Raw genomic sequence first — 18,402 nt, 5'->3', positions numbered from 1 at the left:
CACTTCGAAAGCTTATATAATAAATCCAAATTTAACTTTAACTGTATGGCTTAAATCAACAACAAAGGAATAAACCATTTTTGTTTATTTTGTCAGTAACCTGGGATAATTTTCTACCGGGATAATTAAACAGCAATTATTTTAGACCAAGCACTTCTATGTTAGTAAAGTCATGCATTTTGGCATATTAAATTATTCTAGGTTAAAACAAAAGATAAGCATAAAGCAATGCAAATTAAAATTCTAAGAATTGGAAACTTGGGTGTGATATGTTGTACTCCCTGAATCAATCATTTTAGCTCTTGTGTAAGTATTAAATTCATTTTAATATCAGGCAAATATTACTCTTTCTCATGATTAAAAGACAGCTGCCATCAATAAATCAGTTGAGAGTTAAGTGGATACATACACAGATAAAACAAACCGCAAAATGAAAAGGGAAAACGCAACTTTCCCTTTTCAGCATGGTAACATTTTTATTCAACAGAAACCCTTTGTAATGTCCTCAAAGCATTTCTGTAGGATTAGAAATATCATTGGGAATATTACCAAACACTTCATAGTATAGTATTGAAGAGTTATAGTGTGGTTTTCAACATTTCTGGTAATATTCCCAAAAGTATCCATAGTATGCCAGGTTTTCTGGGAATATTACCAATTTGATCTTGAAAATTTGGTAACATTACCAAAACATTTTGAAAATATTTCCAAACACATTTGTGGGAACATTCCCAAAATAATCGATACTATGCCGAGAGATTTTCTAAAATATTCTTCAACTATGAAAAGTCGCAAATATTTGGTAATATTCCCAAAAAAATGTTGAACATTTTCTGCTAGGATTCTGAATATAATGTCCAGGTTTTCTGGGAATATTACCAATTTGATCTTGAAAATTTGGTAACATTACCAAAACATTTTGAAAATATTTCCAAACACTTTGTAGAATAGTATTGAAAGTTGTGGTGGGGTTTTTAACATTTGTGGGAACATTCCCAAAATAATCCATACTATGCCGAGAGATTTTCTAAAATATTCTTCGACTATGAAAAGTCACAAATATTTGGTAATATTCCCCAAAAAATGATGAACATTTGAATATAATGTCCAGGTTTTCTGGGAATATTACCAATTTGATCTTGAAAATTTGGTAACATTACCAAAACATTTTGAAAATAATTCCAAACACTTTGTAGTATAGTACTGAAAGTTGTGGTGGGGGTTTCAACATTTTGGGAACATTCCCAACTTCAACATTTGTGGGAACATTCCCAAAATAATCAATACTATGCCGAGAGATTTTCTAAAATATTCTTCAACGATAAAAAGTCACAAATATTTGGTAATATTCCCCAAAATAAATGATGAACATTTTCTGCTAGGATTCTGAATAAAATATCCAGGTTTTCTGGGAATATTACCAATTTGATCGTGATATTTGGTAACATTACCAAAATTATTTGAGAATATTACCAGATGAACTAAAAACAAACTAATTCAACAAAAAGCCTTTGAAAACTCCACAAATAGTTTATGTAGGACCAAACAGTTCATAGTATAGTATTGAAAACTGGGGCTTTTCAACATTTTTGAGAACATTCCCAAAATAATCCATATTATGCCGAGAGATTTTCTATATCATTCTTAAACTAGAATTGTCACAAATATTTGGTAATATTCCCAAAATGAATTACGAACATTTTCCGTTATCGTTTTCAAATTCATCCTGAATACAATTATATTATCTTGAAATATTTGGAAACATTACCAAAACTTTTTTGGGCATATCAAAAGATGAATTGAAATAAAATAATCCAAAAGAAAAAGCTCCACGTGGGCTGCTGTAGGACATGAAACATTCTGGAAATATTACCAAAATCTTCATTGCATAGTATTAAAATTAACAGCAGGTTTTTCAGCATGTTTGTAATATTCCCAGAATAATCTAAAGTATGACTAAAATTGTTCTAAACATTTCTAAAACATGCAATATTCGCAAATGTTTGGTAATATTTCCAATAAAAATATAAACATTTTATAACAAGAGATGTTTGTCAAACATTAATCCCCACCACCCACTGAGCGCCATGTTGTCAGGATTATTTGAACAATCGAAATATGCATGGACTTAAATGACAGCTGATTGGTCATTGCCATTGGATGACTTTAAGGCAGTTTAAAGATTATGACCATTCAAAGTGTGAGGATAGTAGACATAGTGTTCAATCGTGTTCAGATGATAACAGATATTTGCATATAAAATGTGTCCTCTTAGAAGGGAATAAGTAAATACGACAACATTTTAATGGCGAATATGAGTTATGACCATGACGTTTGACTCTAATAAGTGTTGATTGATAGAAAGACATAGATTACATATTCCTGGTTGTTTAAACCTACTAGAATGTTATTTCAGTATTACAGGTATGTCTCTTGCAATTTTACAGTTTGACAATAATTATTTTAAATACAAGTGTGGACTTTTGCATATTATGATTTAAACAAAAAAACACAGAAAAGAACAGAACAGACGTTTATAAGTCATATACATCAGAACATCGTCTAAACACATACACTTAGGTTTTTGATATCAAATGCTTGTACATGGTTAGTGCTATGGTTAAAGACACAAATATTTTGACGTAAAGGCAGCAGTATCAGAGGATGAACTAAATTAATAATAATAATGATAATTATTAGAAATAACATTACGAATACATACTGATTCTTTAACATAATCGCAGAGCTTAACCAGCTCACATTTATTGACAGAGTTAAATATATTTCTGGGAATATTACCAACTAAATCTTGAAAGGTTTGGTAACATAACCAAAACAATTCGGGGATTCTTCAAACTTTTCCAACTTCCAGTCAACTCTACAGTTGAAATCCTTCGTCTATACTTTTTCTCTAGCCCTGATGATCTGGCTCTGGGATACATTGCTATGAAAACATCATCTCCTACATGGCTGTAGACGTTGCACTTCCCCTGTTTTCTTAAGCTTTAATAACCTCCGAACTGGTCTGCCTTTTCCTGTTTTACTTGTTTGAAAAATAATTATAATTGATAAAACATTATCTATGAACTTTTTTACAAGCAATTAAAATTTAACACGGTGCATAAATATGAACTGGTCTGCCTTTTCCTGTTTTACTTGTCTGAAAAATAATTATAATTGATAACATATCAATGAACTGTTTTTTTTAAGCAATGAAAATTTAACACGGTGCATAAATATGATCTATTTGTTTATTGTTCTTTATATTTTAAAAATAATACATGACTTAATGGGGTAACTTAATTGTAAAAAGGACAGTTTTCTGCAGCAAATTTTCCCATTTTTGCAGGCAGTTGAATACATACATGTATGGGTTTCTTTGGTGTTGATGTATGAAGTGGCTGTGTGGGTTCCTCTGGACTAACAACAGCCAAATGGTTCATCGGACTCCTGAATTAAACCGTCATTTTAGTATTGTATCATGACTTTTTTCCAGTTTTACTTCTTTATGTGCAAAATTAAATATAATGTCAAGAGTTTGTGCCTTCCAAACTTATCATTCTAATAGAGGTTACACAGGGTCACTGCTTATCAACATTTCTGTGATAATGATCTGAAGCAACACATAAGCCACAGTCTTATAAATACTCCTGACTGCCCAGCTGGTATTCAATTCCAATGCACATGTTTTAAACGAGCTGTACAGCTTATTTTTAACTTTTTTGTCGTTCATTAAATTTCATATGATTCAGTTAACTTGAACTTAAGTTGAAGAATTAATTTTGTTGTATACCATTATACTTACATAAACAGTTTAGAATGATCTCTATTTGTGGGATATTATATATTTTTAATAATAAGAGCTATCACTAAATGTCATGAATATCCCCACACGCCCAAGTCAACTCATTTTAAATACGACCTCGTATGACAAAATTGAAGACCGAACACAAGCTATCGCCAGTTAGGCTGATAAAGAAATCATACGAAAAAAAAGACTTAGATGTCCCTTTATCAATTTCAAGAACTGTAAAGAAAACATTGTGATTTCAGTTTTAACTTTTAATTTATCAATTAGTGTAGGCCATTTCTCTATGTATGCAAATATTTACCCCATTCTCAAGATCATTTTGATGCAAAAACTCACCACAAGCTTAACACTGTATCAGTCAAAACAGTCAAAACAAAGATCATCTGGGAATACACACATTCAACAGTCCAGCAGGATGGCCCACTAAGTGGTAATTAATTGAAAGGTACAATTTCATGGTGATTTCATGGACTGATTAGCCTTTTTCTCAAAATGAGGAGTAAATGGGAGGCAATTTCTCTGAATTGTAGAGCGCAATGGACTAATTTTTATTTTTCGCCAACTACCTTAGGATAACGGCAATCTACATGCCAATGGTACTTACTAAAATATTAAAATTCCAACCCTTGTAGAAAATTAGTTTTCAGTTTAACCGCACAAAGGCATATATTTATAAACCTATTGACCACTATACACGAGGTTATGAACACTTGCAATCCTACAGTTAATGCCGCTACAGAGCATCAAGCTGATGCTCGGGCTTATCAGTGGAACTAATCTAACATAATGTAAACTGACCACTTGACCCTTTCCCTGCTGGGAGCTGTTTGTCTGATTAATTTGAGAGTAATAGCTGTTCTTTCTTGAGATTTGGGCCATTTTATGTTAGGAGGTTTTTCTTGGTATTTCAACTTTCGCTATCTTGATTATTAAAATAATTTTATTACCGAATGATTTTGTATAAATTTTGTATATCATTATTATTATTATTATTATTATTATTATTATTATTATATACGGTAGTCCAAAATCCACTATACTGACGTCCATCAAGTATCATTGTGCAATGTTTGAATGACGTCATAAAACAAGTTTGTCATGAATGTAACATTTATTACGAAATCATGTATCTTTTAAGTGATTTAAACCATTGATATATATATTAATAACATGTCGATCCGGAATGTCTTATTCAACTTTTGTTGATGTTTTAAGATATTGATTTCAGTCAGTAAGCGCCTCGTGCGACTTGAGTCGAATTCCATCTCCCTTATCAAAACGCATTACTAATAAGTTATTACCCTATTATAAGATGCTTTAATATACACATATTTTTGCTTTTTCGCAAAGAGAAAATAATATGGAGAAAATATATATTTCTGGAAAAATGCTCTACATACATTGTATTACAGAAACATGTAATAAAAGATCAGTGACTGCTGTGATTAAAAATTTACATCAACTGTGCATGTAGGAGTGCAAACGATCAGAAAAAGTTGGATAATTTTAAATATTATATTAAAATAAAAGGAGTCATATAACGTTCAAATATACTGGTATGATATCAAAAGTCCGGACATAGTGGTTTAAGATACAGTATTGCTTTGTTGTGATCATTTCTCATATGATATATATATATATATATATATATATATATATATATATATATATATATATATATATATATATATATATATATATATATATGGAAAGCTTCCATGAAGTGTGTATAATGTTTAATCACTCTTCTAATGAAGAATGTTCTCACACAACAATGCAAATTATGAATAGAAATCTTACAAAGAAAACAAACGTTGATTTAACTGTGTCAGTAAAGAAGATTTTAATCGCTGTTTCAAAAGCTATATTTTAGGATATGAATTTTCTAGAAAATTACATAAACTAAGATACACAAACATAAAGAGGGCTTATATAATTCACATGAAAAGTGGGCAATGATGTTTTTTTGAAATGCATTTTAGCAAAGACCACAATGTCAATGTATCAATAGAAACCTATGAAAGTTCAGTTTCAACATCAAGGTAATATAGTGCTCAGATTACAAAAAAATAAGTTGTAAGCTGTGTTATAAGTAATAAGAATATCTAAGTACATCAATATATGACCTTATTTTTTGGCAAATGGTTAAAATATTACATTTCTTTTAATATTACATCTTATGCCCCCATAAAATGGGGGGTGGGGCATATAGATTTGCCCTTGGTCGTCCGTCTGTCTGTGATTCCGTCTGTAGGTAATATGCCAACTTGTGTTACTTAAAACTCGGTTATATTACCTAAAGTCCAGAAACCTCGGGCGTTATTTAGGTAAGGACGTTTTGCATCTCGGGTTACGTTTCCCACTGCACTTAGTAAAACCAGAGTTATTATAATTTAATCAACAAAGTATTTCACCTGAAAACATACGAACCTCAATCCAAGTGATGACTTCAGAGTTTACAAAATTTAGACTTTATAATTATGAGACTGTTAGCAATTGGATAATGTTGCTATGATTTAATACGGTTGAATTACGCGTAATCATCCTAAAGTGAAAAATATGCAATGTATCAAGTTTGCAGTATTCTTTTCTTGTTCCAAAAATGCAGCAAAAGAAAGTATTAATTTTCATTTGTTGTGAAAATTGCGAAAAACATATTCTTTAAATATAACCATGTATAACAAACTTCATTATAACTGCATTATTGACACTGTTAGATATACATGTAATACATAAATTATTATGTTTTATAAAACCTAAATATCCATTTCATTCAATTGTACATTTCATTGGGTATAATAGGGTTGATATTGATACTTTTGTAGTAAGTAGACAGCTAACGTTATCTTAATGAAAAGTATAAATAAAAATCCCATGTATAAAGTTAGTCCGTTCGAAATTAAATCAAACGATAAGACTGAATATATATTTTTATTTACTTCATTGTTTCATTTCTTTGCTATGGAATCAATGATTATGTTTTTTTTTTTCATTTTCATAAATAGTTTAAAACTAGAGTAAATGATATAAATTGCTTTTCTATAGTCATCGTGAATTTTAGTGCAGAAATCGTACTGAAGATGCTCTCTGATAAATATCCTTCTGACCCCAAAACTAACCAGGGAAGAGTGGTTAATGGGCCCCTGCTGACAGAAATTGGTTATCTCAATTACATGCATAATAAACACCTAGCTGTGAAGTGAGGCTTCGAACATGGACCAACATCCAGAAACCTGGCATAAACTGTAGGACTGCTTGATATGGGCACATTGAAAATGATCCATGGAATAATCAAAACAATAACTGGTAACATGAATCGTATCTTGTTAACCAGTTAGAATGTACTTACTTAATGGAATTCATAAACACTTACTAGATAACCAGTTGAAGCTAAAGGCCAAAATGCATTTATAAATATGTCGTAACACGAATGTTATCTGCCGGTAATTATGTTCCTAATTAAGTGGAATTCGCTAACCATAACTAGATAATCTGTTTATGCTGCTAAAAGGGAAAAAGGTGGCAGTTCCGAGCACTTTGAAGCCAGTTTTTAGTATTGTGATATTTATCTTACAGAGAACAGTTTCTATTAACTAGATAGCTTGATAATTATCGCATAATTAAGTGGTTAACACGAACAACTCGCAGACGTTAACAGATTATCTGACGGCAGTTATGTTCCACCGTATGTATCAGACACATGAGGCCGATAACCTATGTTAACCATTTTGTTATTGTGTAACTTGTAAAAGTCAATCTCTGGAATGCTTTAATTGTGCAAACATTAGCTCCTACATCCTTTAAAGAGTCACGTCAGTTATAAAAAATGTATAACTAAATAAATAGTAATAACATGATGGTTTCATAAATGTGCATATATACATAATTATTGAAAAAAGTATACCTTTACACGTTTAGTAAATGCATGCAAATAACATTTAATGAATGTAAATGTAATACACGTTGTGAATTGAAGAATCACATTTAATTACATATTAAAAAATATTGCATTCCTGAGAGGGCAATAGGAAAACATATCAACAGCATAACATAAATAACTGCACCTTGTTATGCTTGTAACGTGGGAGAATACTCCTCGTATTGCTCTTTCAAGGATGCAATACTTGTTTAATAAATACGAGCTAAATATTTCTGAATCATGTGTTTTTGAATTTCACTACAAAAGCTTCATGATACTAAGTATTTCTTTTTTCTATTTTACATCGATTGAACTGAAAATGTCCATCGATTATATCAATTATCCCTCTCAATGACTGAGTCCCGGGTCATAAACAAGTAGGCCAACCGCCTTTATTAAGGGACCGTATAAATCAAAGTCGTATTTTCCTACCGGGATTCAAACCTTAATAGTCTGGCACCGAATTAGCCGGGTATAATGCAGGAAAAACAGGAACAAATCGTTATGATTATCAAACACTCAGCCATTTCTTAATTTCAAGTATGCCTCTGAATCACGGTATTGGGTGAATTATAAAAACTCTATAGAGCATTAATGAACAAAATATCACAATTATATAATGCGCATTCCATTAACATGAATTCCATGTGCATATAATCAAACAGCGCCTTTGCGCCGATACTAATGTATATGATTAACCGAAGAAAATCGCATGCGTAAAGTAAATACAAATTGCAAAAACATACTCCTGCGCTGGAAATATAAAAAGCCGAAATGTGCTTGAATTTATACTGAAATAGTTCTTTTGTAATTTTTGAAACTTTGACGTACTTAAATAAATAAAAATGACGAGTCTGAGAACGTCAGTGTAACTGATTTGTTTATTGTGTTTATTAAAGTTCAAAAGCAATAACCCTTAAACAACAATCATACTGCAGACACTTAAAACCAAAAGTGAAAGTAAATTGCGCAGTAAACAATTAAATATTTTAAAGTTGAAATAATGCCATTAGCTAAAAACACCCGTTCCGTTCGATTGCATACAAATAAAAGTTTTGTAAAAGTCTGTATGACCTTTCGATTTCTACAGATAACAACAGGTAATGAATACTCCGAAACAATACAACTTTTGACATCCATCTGATAAAGAAATCAGAAGAGGTAGGCAGACATTGAGTTGTGTATAAAATGTAAACAAAATTGTTGATCTAAATACACACATTAAGAGTCTCAATCACTCAAACAAACTATAAACGTCACTGGCAGTATACATTTATTAAATAACAAAAAAAAATAACAGTTTACCTTTAGGCTGAAGATAAATTCATCATCAAACTCAAAGATATGCTTTGACAAATCCTGAAAGGTCAAATATTATAATAATTATAATAGTCTTAAAAAACCATTAACTGTGTTAAGCATACATCATACATATTCATGTACTTAATACAGTTTGATCAAATATCGTTATATTAGTAAATGGAATTACGTTGCATTATAAAATATAATGTTAATCTAAATTGAGCATTAAGATAAATTCCATGGTGTATTCAATACAAACATTGCTTTTAATCTGCCTTTACGACATAAAGGTTAACTGCTTTACATAAGTAGAGTTATTTATATAAGAATATTTGAGTAAAACATGTAAAGTACCTGAGCATTTAAAGAGGTTTCCATTTCCTCAAGGGATATTCCTAACGTGTTGGTTTCTTCATCAATGACATCTTCCAAAGAAATGTTTTATAAAGATATTCCGAGATAATCCATTATTGATTTCAGCTAAATATTGTGGGAATTAGTTTCAATTAACTGATAAAGTTCAACAAAATTTATGCAGACTATCAAAGTTGTGTATCCTAAACAGTTCAGTCAAAATCAATTTTATTTCACATTTTAGTAGTCATATTGATAAATCACATTCTGGATTGTTGCTTATTGGTTAATTATATCCCTCCGCAAATTTCTTAATTTCTAGACATTTTCCTTCAATCTTGAAGCTTCGTTTTATGACCTGCTGATGAGCAGTTATAGGCACTTGAACAACTGTTGCGGATTTCAAGACAAATATTGAACTGATCTTGACACTAATGGGCTTTGCAATTACAAGGGTGATATCTGACATCAAGCTAATGTTACTGGGTGTTTTAACTGGTAAAATAAAACAAAGGTTTTACTATTGACTGATTTTAGCGTCAATCTAGTCCAAACTTATGAAAATAGGCTCTGGACTGAAAAAATATATATCTGGCAACACATTCAATCATAATAATGTTAGCTTTTGACTAAGCTGACAGTACAGTGACTAAAGCTGAAACAAATGACTAATAAGCATGGATAACAAAAACCTTTTCCCCATTTCTTGTCTCATACAGATCGCATTGCAACTGCATAATGTCAAATGTATATGAATGGTCAAAGGTAACATATTTTATTATCAGTATAATTGAACACAGGTTATTGTTAATATGAAGTATGCCAACCCTTCAGGTAGCTCATAGTGGTTAAGCACCTGACTTGCAAGCAGGGGGTTGAGGGTTCGAGTCCCGAGCTGTTTATAGCTGTGTATAACCAGAACTCGTTATGCCCTATATTGTATCAGCCCTACTTAGTTAAAAAGCACCATCTACAATTTTATTTAACAATACGTGTACATTATACTCATCTCCCTCTATATATGCACTTGTTTTCTCTTTATTCAACAGCATTGATACTGGTACTGTTAGAATGGGCGCTACCTAAGTAAATATCAAACAATATATCTTGTACATGTAAGAACTTGAATTTGATTGAGAACTCAATCCTTCCGTCTGTAATTTCAAAAAAGAAGTCGATTTTAAATCGAAGCAATAACAGGATAAAACTGTTTTCATCCGTCTGATCGCGTCCATTTGTGGTGTATGCTCCCTTTCATAGTTTCAGACTAAAAGCATGAACATTGATATTGATATATGTGTATGTTACACGTGTAACTTATCACAGACACAGCTAATGGAAGTATTAACATCATTATTATAATTGTTATACGAACGCGTTTTGATGTGCAACACAATTTTTTGAAATTAATTTATGTACAGCTCAATATCATAAAGCATTAATCATTGAAGGTCATTAATAGCAACTTGATAATGCAGGACGTTATATGTATGCGTGCGTGTTTGTTCGTCCATCGGTCCATATGTCCGTGCGTATGTTTCTTCTGTCTGTACGTGTTCTTTTTTATATGGATGTTAAAATGTAGAGTTCCAGACACATAACCTTAATCTTGACATTGTTATATTCATATAGACATGAATATACGATAAACATAAATACAAAGACGACCACGTCGTCAATGGTTGCGACAACAATCAAAAGGATTATGACAACGGTGATGACAAAATGAACATGATATTGAAGACAAGAACTATTACGAATCTGCTGATAACGATGGAAATAATAATGATAACAATATTATTGTTATCATTATTATTTCCATCGTTATCAGCAGATTCGTTGCAATGTGACGTACCATTGCTAAAGTTGAATGCTCTTTGGACGTCCAAAGAGCATTCAACTTTAGCAATGGTACGTCACATTGCAACGAACAACGGTGTTCAAAATATTGACACGAAAATATGTAAGAACATGACTTTTAATTTTTTGCCGAAAAATGTTTGGTTAAGTGCAAACAGAATAGAGACATAATAAAATTGGGACTTTTGCAATAAAACAAAGTGCCATACGAACTTTAATTACATTTATGTACTATGTTTTAAACTACACGGTTGTTCCAATTATACTATTAAAGTCCGAAATAAAATCGATATTATAGTCACATGAAATAGGCGTCTATACGACGTCTAAAGAAACACGGTAACTTAACTGACTATCTAACAGTTAACATTTTAGATTTGCTCCATTGCAAATCTTCTTCTGTAAGAATAAAGCTTGGCAGATAAACAACTTTTATAAATTCTTCAATAAGTATGATCGAAGAAATATATATCTTAAAGAAACTGTTGTTTTCCATTCATTATCAAGATAATAAATTGGCTCCCCGGGAGGCCGCTGACAAGATAATTTCAATATTGTACAAAATTAGCATAGGGACCAGCGTTTAAAGTAGATGAACCAATGTTAACGTGTATAAGAACTTTACTTGGGTGCGGGGGAATTTTGCGAGGATTTTACCACTAGTTTTTCCCCGAAGGACGGGGATCATGGCTGGACCAAAAGTCAAAGTCCCCGCTAATCCACGGACCTGGGAGGAGGGGGGGGGGGGGGTTGGGGCGTGGTTACAATTGACTGGTGCATTACGTTGATATACAAGTATGCAGTGTCTATGTAAATGAACGTTACCTCCGTATTATTGAATGCAGCAAACGTATGTTTTAGGTACAATCTATGCATTACTATTATTTTGTAACCGTAAGTAAACTATAAATAATCAGCAGCATAAAATTTCAAGTTTTCGTTTCAGAATTTTATTATATATGTTTTAGATCAATCCAATCAGATTAAGAAAACAATGCAACAAATTGTGTCTTTTTTATATTCATTTCTTTTTTTAGCATCACATTTACACTTTAAGAACTTCTTATTGTTGCGTTTTCATCATCGTACTGTTATGTTTTGAACATCGTACTGTCCTCTTTTCACCATCGTACTGTCGCGTTTTGACCATCATACTGTCATGTTTTCACCTTCGTACTGTCACATTTTCAACACCGTACTGTCATCATGGGACTGTCGCCTTTTTGCCATCGTACTGTCATGTTTCACCAACGCACTATCATGTTTTCACCTTGTAATGTCATGTTTTCACCATGGCACTGTCGCCTTTTCGCCATTATACTATTTTGTTTTCACCATCGTACTCTCATGTTTTCACCTTCGTACTGTCATGTGTTCAGCATAAGACTGTCACCTTTTCGCCATCGTACAGTCTTGTTTTCACCATTATACTGCCTTGTTTTTATCAACGTACTATCATGTTTTCACCATCGTACTGTCATGTTTTCACCTTCGTACTGTCATGTTTTCAGCATTCGACTGTCTTCTTTTCGCCATCTTACTGTCTTGTGTTCACCATTGTACTGTTGCATTTTTACCATTTTACTGTCATGTTTTCACCTTCGTACTGTCATGTTTTCTACATGGGACTGTCGCCTTTTCGCCATCGTACTGTCTTGTTTTCACCATCATACTGTCGCCTTTTAATCATTTTACTGTCATGTTTACACCATCATACTGTCAGGTTTTCACCATCCTGCTTTTATGTTTCACCATCGTAATGTATTTTTCTCACCATATTACTGTCGCGTTTTTACCATTGTAATGTCATATTTTCGCCATCGTACTGTCAATGTTTTCATCATTGTACCGTCATGTTTTCACCATCGTACTGTCGCGTTTTCACCACTATACTGTCATGTTTTTACCACTTTACTGTCATTGTTTTCATCATCGTACCGTAATGTTTACGCCATCGTACTGTCATGTTTTCCCCAACGTTCTGTCATGTTTTCACCATGGTTATGTCACGTTTATGCCATCGTACTGTCATATTTTCACTATCGTTATGCTTGTTTCACCATGGTACTGTTACCTTTTTTGCCATCTTACTTTCATGTTTTCACTAACGCACTGTCAGGTTTTTGTCATGGTAACTACATGTTTTCACAATTGTACTGTCATGTTTTCACCATCCTGCTTTTATAATTCACCATCGTAATGTATTTTCTTCATCATGGGACTGCGCCTTTTCGCAATCATTCTGTCTTGTTTTCACCATAGTACTGTTGTGTTTTTACCATTGTAATGTCATTTTTTCGCTATCGTACTGTTATTGTTTTCATCATCGTACCGTCATGTTTTCACCATCGTACTGTCGCGTTTTCACCACTATACTGTCAAGTTTTCACCATCGTACTGTAATTGTTTTCATCATCGTACCGTCATGTTTTCGCCATCGTACTGTCATGTTTTCACCAACGTTCTGTCATGTTTTCACCATGGTTATGTCATGTTTATGCCATGGTCTGTCATATTTTCACTATCGTAATGCCATGTTTTCACCATGGTACTGTTACCGTTTTTGCCATCTTACTGTCATGTTTTCACTAACGCACTGTCAGATTTTTGTCATGGTAATTACATGTTTTCACAATTGAACTGTCATGTTTCCATCATGGTACTGTCATGTTTTCACCATCTTACTGTCATGTTTTCACCATCGTACTGTCATGTTTTATCGTACTGTCATGTTTTCTACATAGGACTGTCGCCTTTTCGCCATCGTACTGTCTTTTTTCACCATCATACTGTCGCCTTTTCACCATTTTACTGTCATGTTTTCACAATTGTACAGTCATGTTTTCACCATCCTGCTTTTATGTTTCACCATCGTAATTTATTTTCTTCATCATGGGACTGCGCCTTTTCCCAATCATTCTGTCTTGTTTTCACCATAGTACTGTCGCGTTTTTACCATTGTAATGTCATTTTTTCGCTATCGTACTGTTATTGTTTTCATCATCGTACCGTCATGTTTTCACCATCGTACTGTCGCGTTTTCACCACTATACTGTCAAGTTTTCACCATCGTACTGTTATTGTTTTCATCATCGTACCGTCATGTTTTCGCCATCGTACTGTCATATTTTCACCAACGTTCTGTCATGTTTTCACCATGGTTATGTCATGTTTATGCCATCGTACTGTCATATTTTCACTATCGTAATGCCATGTTTTCACCATGGTACTGTTACCTTTTTCGCCATCTTACTGTCATGTTTTCACTAACGCACTGTCAGGTTTTTGTCATGGTAACTACATGTTTTCACAATTGTACTATCATGTTTCCATTATGGTACTCTCATGTTTTCACCATCGTACTGTCATGTTTTCACCATCGTACTGTCATGTTTTATCGTACTGTCATGTTTTCTACATAGGACTGTCGCCTTTTCGCCATCGTTCTGTCTTTTTTCACCATCATACTGTCTCCTTTTCACCATTTTACTGTCATGTTTTCACAATTGTACTGTCATGTTTTCACCATCCTGCTTTTATGTTTCAGCATCGTAATGTATTTTTTTCATCATGGGACTGCGCCTTTTCGCCATCATTCTGTCTTGTTTTCACCATCGTACTGTCAAGTTTTCATCACGGTTATGTCATGTTTATGCCATCGTACTGTCTTGTTTTCACTATCGTAATGCCATGTTTTCACCATGGTACTGTTGCCTTTTTTGCCATCGTACTGTCATATTTCACTAATGTACTGTCAGGTTTTTGTCATGGTAATGTCATGTTTTCACAATCGTACTGTCATGTTTCCACCATGGTAATGTCATGTACTGTCATGTTTTCACCATAGTACTGTCATGTTTTCAACATCGGAATGTCATGTTTTCAGCATGGCACTTCTGCCTTTTTTGTCATCTTACTGTTATGTTTTTGTCATTGTACTGTCATGTTTTCACTTTCTTACTGTCATGTTTCCATCATGGGTATGTGGGATTTACATCATTGATTGTTTTGTTTTAATAATCGTACTGTCGCGTTTTCACCATCATTCTGTTCTGTTTTTACCATCATACTATCTCCTTACGGTGCGCATGCACATAAAATAATTTGCCCATCATGTGAAAAAAATATCGGATACGATCACCATCATTGTAAATCTCCAATCATAATTGCGTCAAACTTGATGAAAATAATACAGATGTATAAGATACGTCTCGTAAACTCATCGTTCGTTTGAAAAACCTAATGATAGCACAGCCCTAAAGCAAATGGCACAGTCTGAAGTAAAATGACGTAACGTCATATTTACTTTATAAAAGCACCTGTCTTTTTATGAATAATAATACTTCTACAACACTTCCTGCTATTGGATCTGCTACTGCTACTACTACTACTACTACTACTACTACTACTACTACTACTACTACTACTACTACTACTACTACTACTACTACTACTACCTGCTGCTGCTGCTGTTGCTGCTGCTCCTGCTACTGATACTGTTACTACTACTACTACAACAACAACTACTACTACTGCTACTACTACTACTACTACTTCTACTACTACTTCTACTACTAGTACCATCATCATCACCTACTAGTACCTCTAACTACTTTTAATTCTACTTGCTACTACAAACACCACCAGCACCACAACCACTTCTATTACTACAACTTCCACTACTATTACTACTCTTGCGATCTCTATTCTGACTATTTGCTTGCTCATGCTGCTATTATGTAATACAACTATTCCATTCGGGATTTAACGTGTTTGAGAACCAAGGCAACCATAGAAACCCGAATATGTCAGTCTTATACGTTGTATTTTTAGAACAAAAACATCTGAAATAATATTTCACAAGCACAACCTAAAAGTTTTTTCCGGGAAACCGACCCTCCGTAGCAAACTTGGTGTAAATATGATGATTATTGAACATCAAATCTATGATAACCGAACTATTATTTGGGGTACATTGAATGCTATGTAAATTAAGTGCAAATGTGCAACATGATGATGATGATGATGATGCGGATGATGATGATGATGATGATGATGATGATGATGATGATGATGATGATGATGATTATTGTTATTATTATTATTATTATTATTATTATTATTATTATTATTATGCGTATTGTGATTATGAGAATGTTGATTATGATAGTTACGATAATGCCACATTGGCGACAATTTTTACAATAATACAAATCACAATGCGACGACGATGACGACAACTAAGATAATGATAACCATATCACGACGCAACATGACAACAATGATTACAATGATTATGTGATGACCACAACTAAGATAATGATATTTATAGTAGCAATTAGGCAACAACGACATTTATGCAAATCATGATGCAATGATGACGTGAATGGTGCTAACGAGGTTATAATGCGTAGTTGCTGTTTTTTTATGATGATGATGATGATGATGATGATGATGATGATGATGATGATGATGATGATGATGATGATGATGATGATGGTGATGAAGATAATGATCTTCGGTTGAAGATATATTTCAAAGACACGCACCCCTGAAACCAACATGTTAGCACATGGAGGGGAAATCTTCTATGCTCATGCGCACCGGAAGACAATAGAACAATGATTATAACACGACAATACGATGATGACTTCATGACAGTGCGATGATGGAAATACAATTGTACTTCAATAAAAACGCGATAGTACGATGATAAAAACACTATAGTGCAATAATGATTACACGACTGTACGATGATAAATACAAGACAGTACGATGATGAAAACACAACAGTACGGTGATGAAAACGCGGTGATAACAGCAGACAAAATAATGAAAGAAAATTAACATGCATTAAAAGAAACCATCCTTTTATACTACAGTTATCAATTTCCAAGAAAGAGTCTAACATTTGTTAGTAGGGGTCAGTTCCCACCAAACCTGCTCTATCATAGTTTATTGCGCTGTTAAACTAGTGACTGGCTGATTTGATTATCCATGCTGGTATATAGTAGTAAAGTTATGATAGTTGAAATAATTACTACAGTCCTATGCAGACCGCTGTTTGTTCTTACTGCAGGATTCACCAAAGTTGGGGGATTTATGGAGGATGAACGACTTGCTAACTGAATTGCCAATCTCAATAACACCTATAATAAACACCTAAATTATTTAATCATTCACTTCGTTCTATCAGATAAATGCTACTCAGTTGCAGTCTGAGGATTGAAAAATGCGTCTCTTTGTAAAGTCAAGTTCTGGTTGACTTGCCGGCAACAATGTACAAGCACATATTACTGAAAATAGAAAACTGGTAAGATAATAATAGCCGTCTCCCCGGCAATCTGTCCATTTCGATTTTTGTGTGAGTGAAATTACAAAATTTTGAGCGACTCAATAAAACTTCATATATTAATTGATTACGAACAATGAGAGAGAATACGAACGCTATTTAAGTATTTTGAAGTATATTTGCATCATGTTTAATTTTAATGAAATTGATAAAAATATGTTTTACTTGGAATATTGATGATTGATTTGATTTATTTAATTTAAACACGATTAGCTCAACTCTCATGAGTTATACACAAATACACCTTTTCGAAGACGTCATCATATCAGAAAGTTTAAATGGTTTACGGTTAAACAGACATTGTTATCCTTAAATAATTCTTTATATTTCACACAAGTTAACTACACCATGATATAAATTGGTAAAACATTTCTAAAACGAGGCACTTAATGCACCATAATCAGTTGGCTTTGACACAAAGCCCCTGGGATGTAGATGGCAATTAAATTTTGGCATTAACTATCCAGCCACCAGAGTGCTAGATCTTAAATTACCCCAATGCCATGCTTATCAAACTGATCACAAGAATTAGTTATACATCATTATGCTGAACAAACTTGCATCGCGTCAGTGTCAGTGGCTAGCAGGGGAAAGTCTTATTTTGCATACGCACTGCCCTCTCCATTCCTAAGTTCACTGAGCAAGCGCATGCATGTAAAATGGAATTTTCAATGAAGTGGAGTATTGATGGTCATATCTTCCAAACTAAAGAACAAAAATTCAATGGAAGAGTAATCAAGCATTTTCATTGTGGCGGCATTGGTTGCATTAAGGTAAATACTACTATATTTTTGTTTATTTGTA

The 18,402-nt window shown here is 33.1% G+C and overlaps 1 protein-coding gene across 8 annotated transcripts in view; it reads right to left on the bottom strand.

Moving 5' to 3' along the window:
- LOC128237068 (phosphatidylinositol-binding clathrin assembly protein LAP-like) overlaps window positions 1–18,402 on the bottom strand; it is a 67,386-nt gene that overhangs the window by 20,351 nt on the left and 28,633 nt on the right. The window lies entirely within an intron of this gene.

Source organism: Mya arenaria, chromosome 6, assembly GCF_026914265.1.
Source record: "Mya arenaria isolate MELC-2E11 chromosome 6, ASM2691426v1".
NCBI classification, from domain to species: domain Eukaryota; kingdom Metazoa; phylum Mollusca; class Bivalvia; order Myida; family Myidae; genus Mya; species Mya arenaria.
The sequence above is the reverse complement of the archived record's forward strand: the minus strand, read 5'-3'. Positions and strand labels throughout refer to the sequence as shown.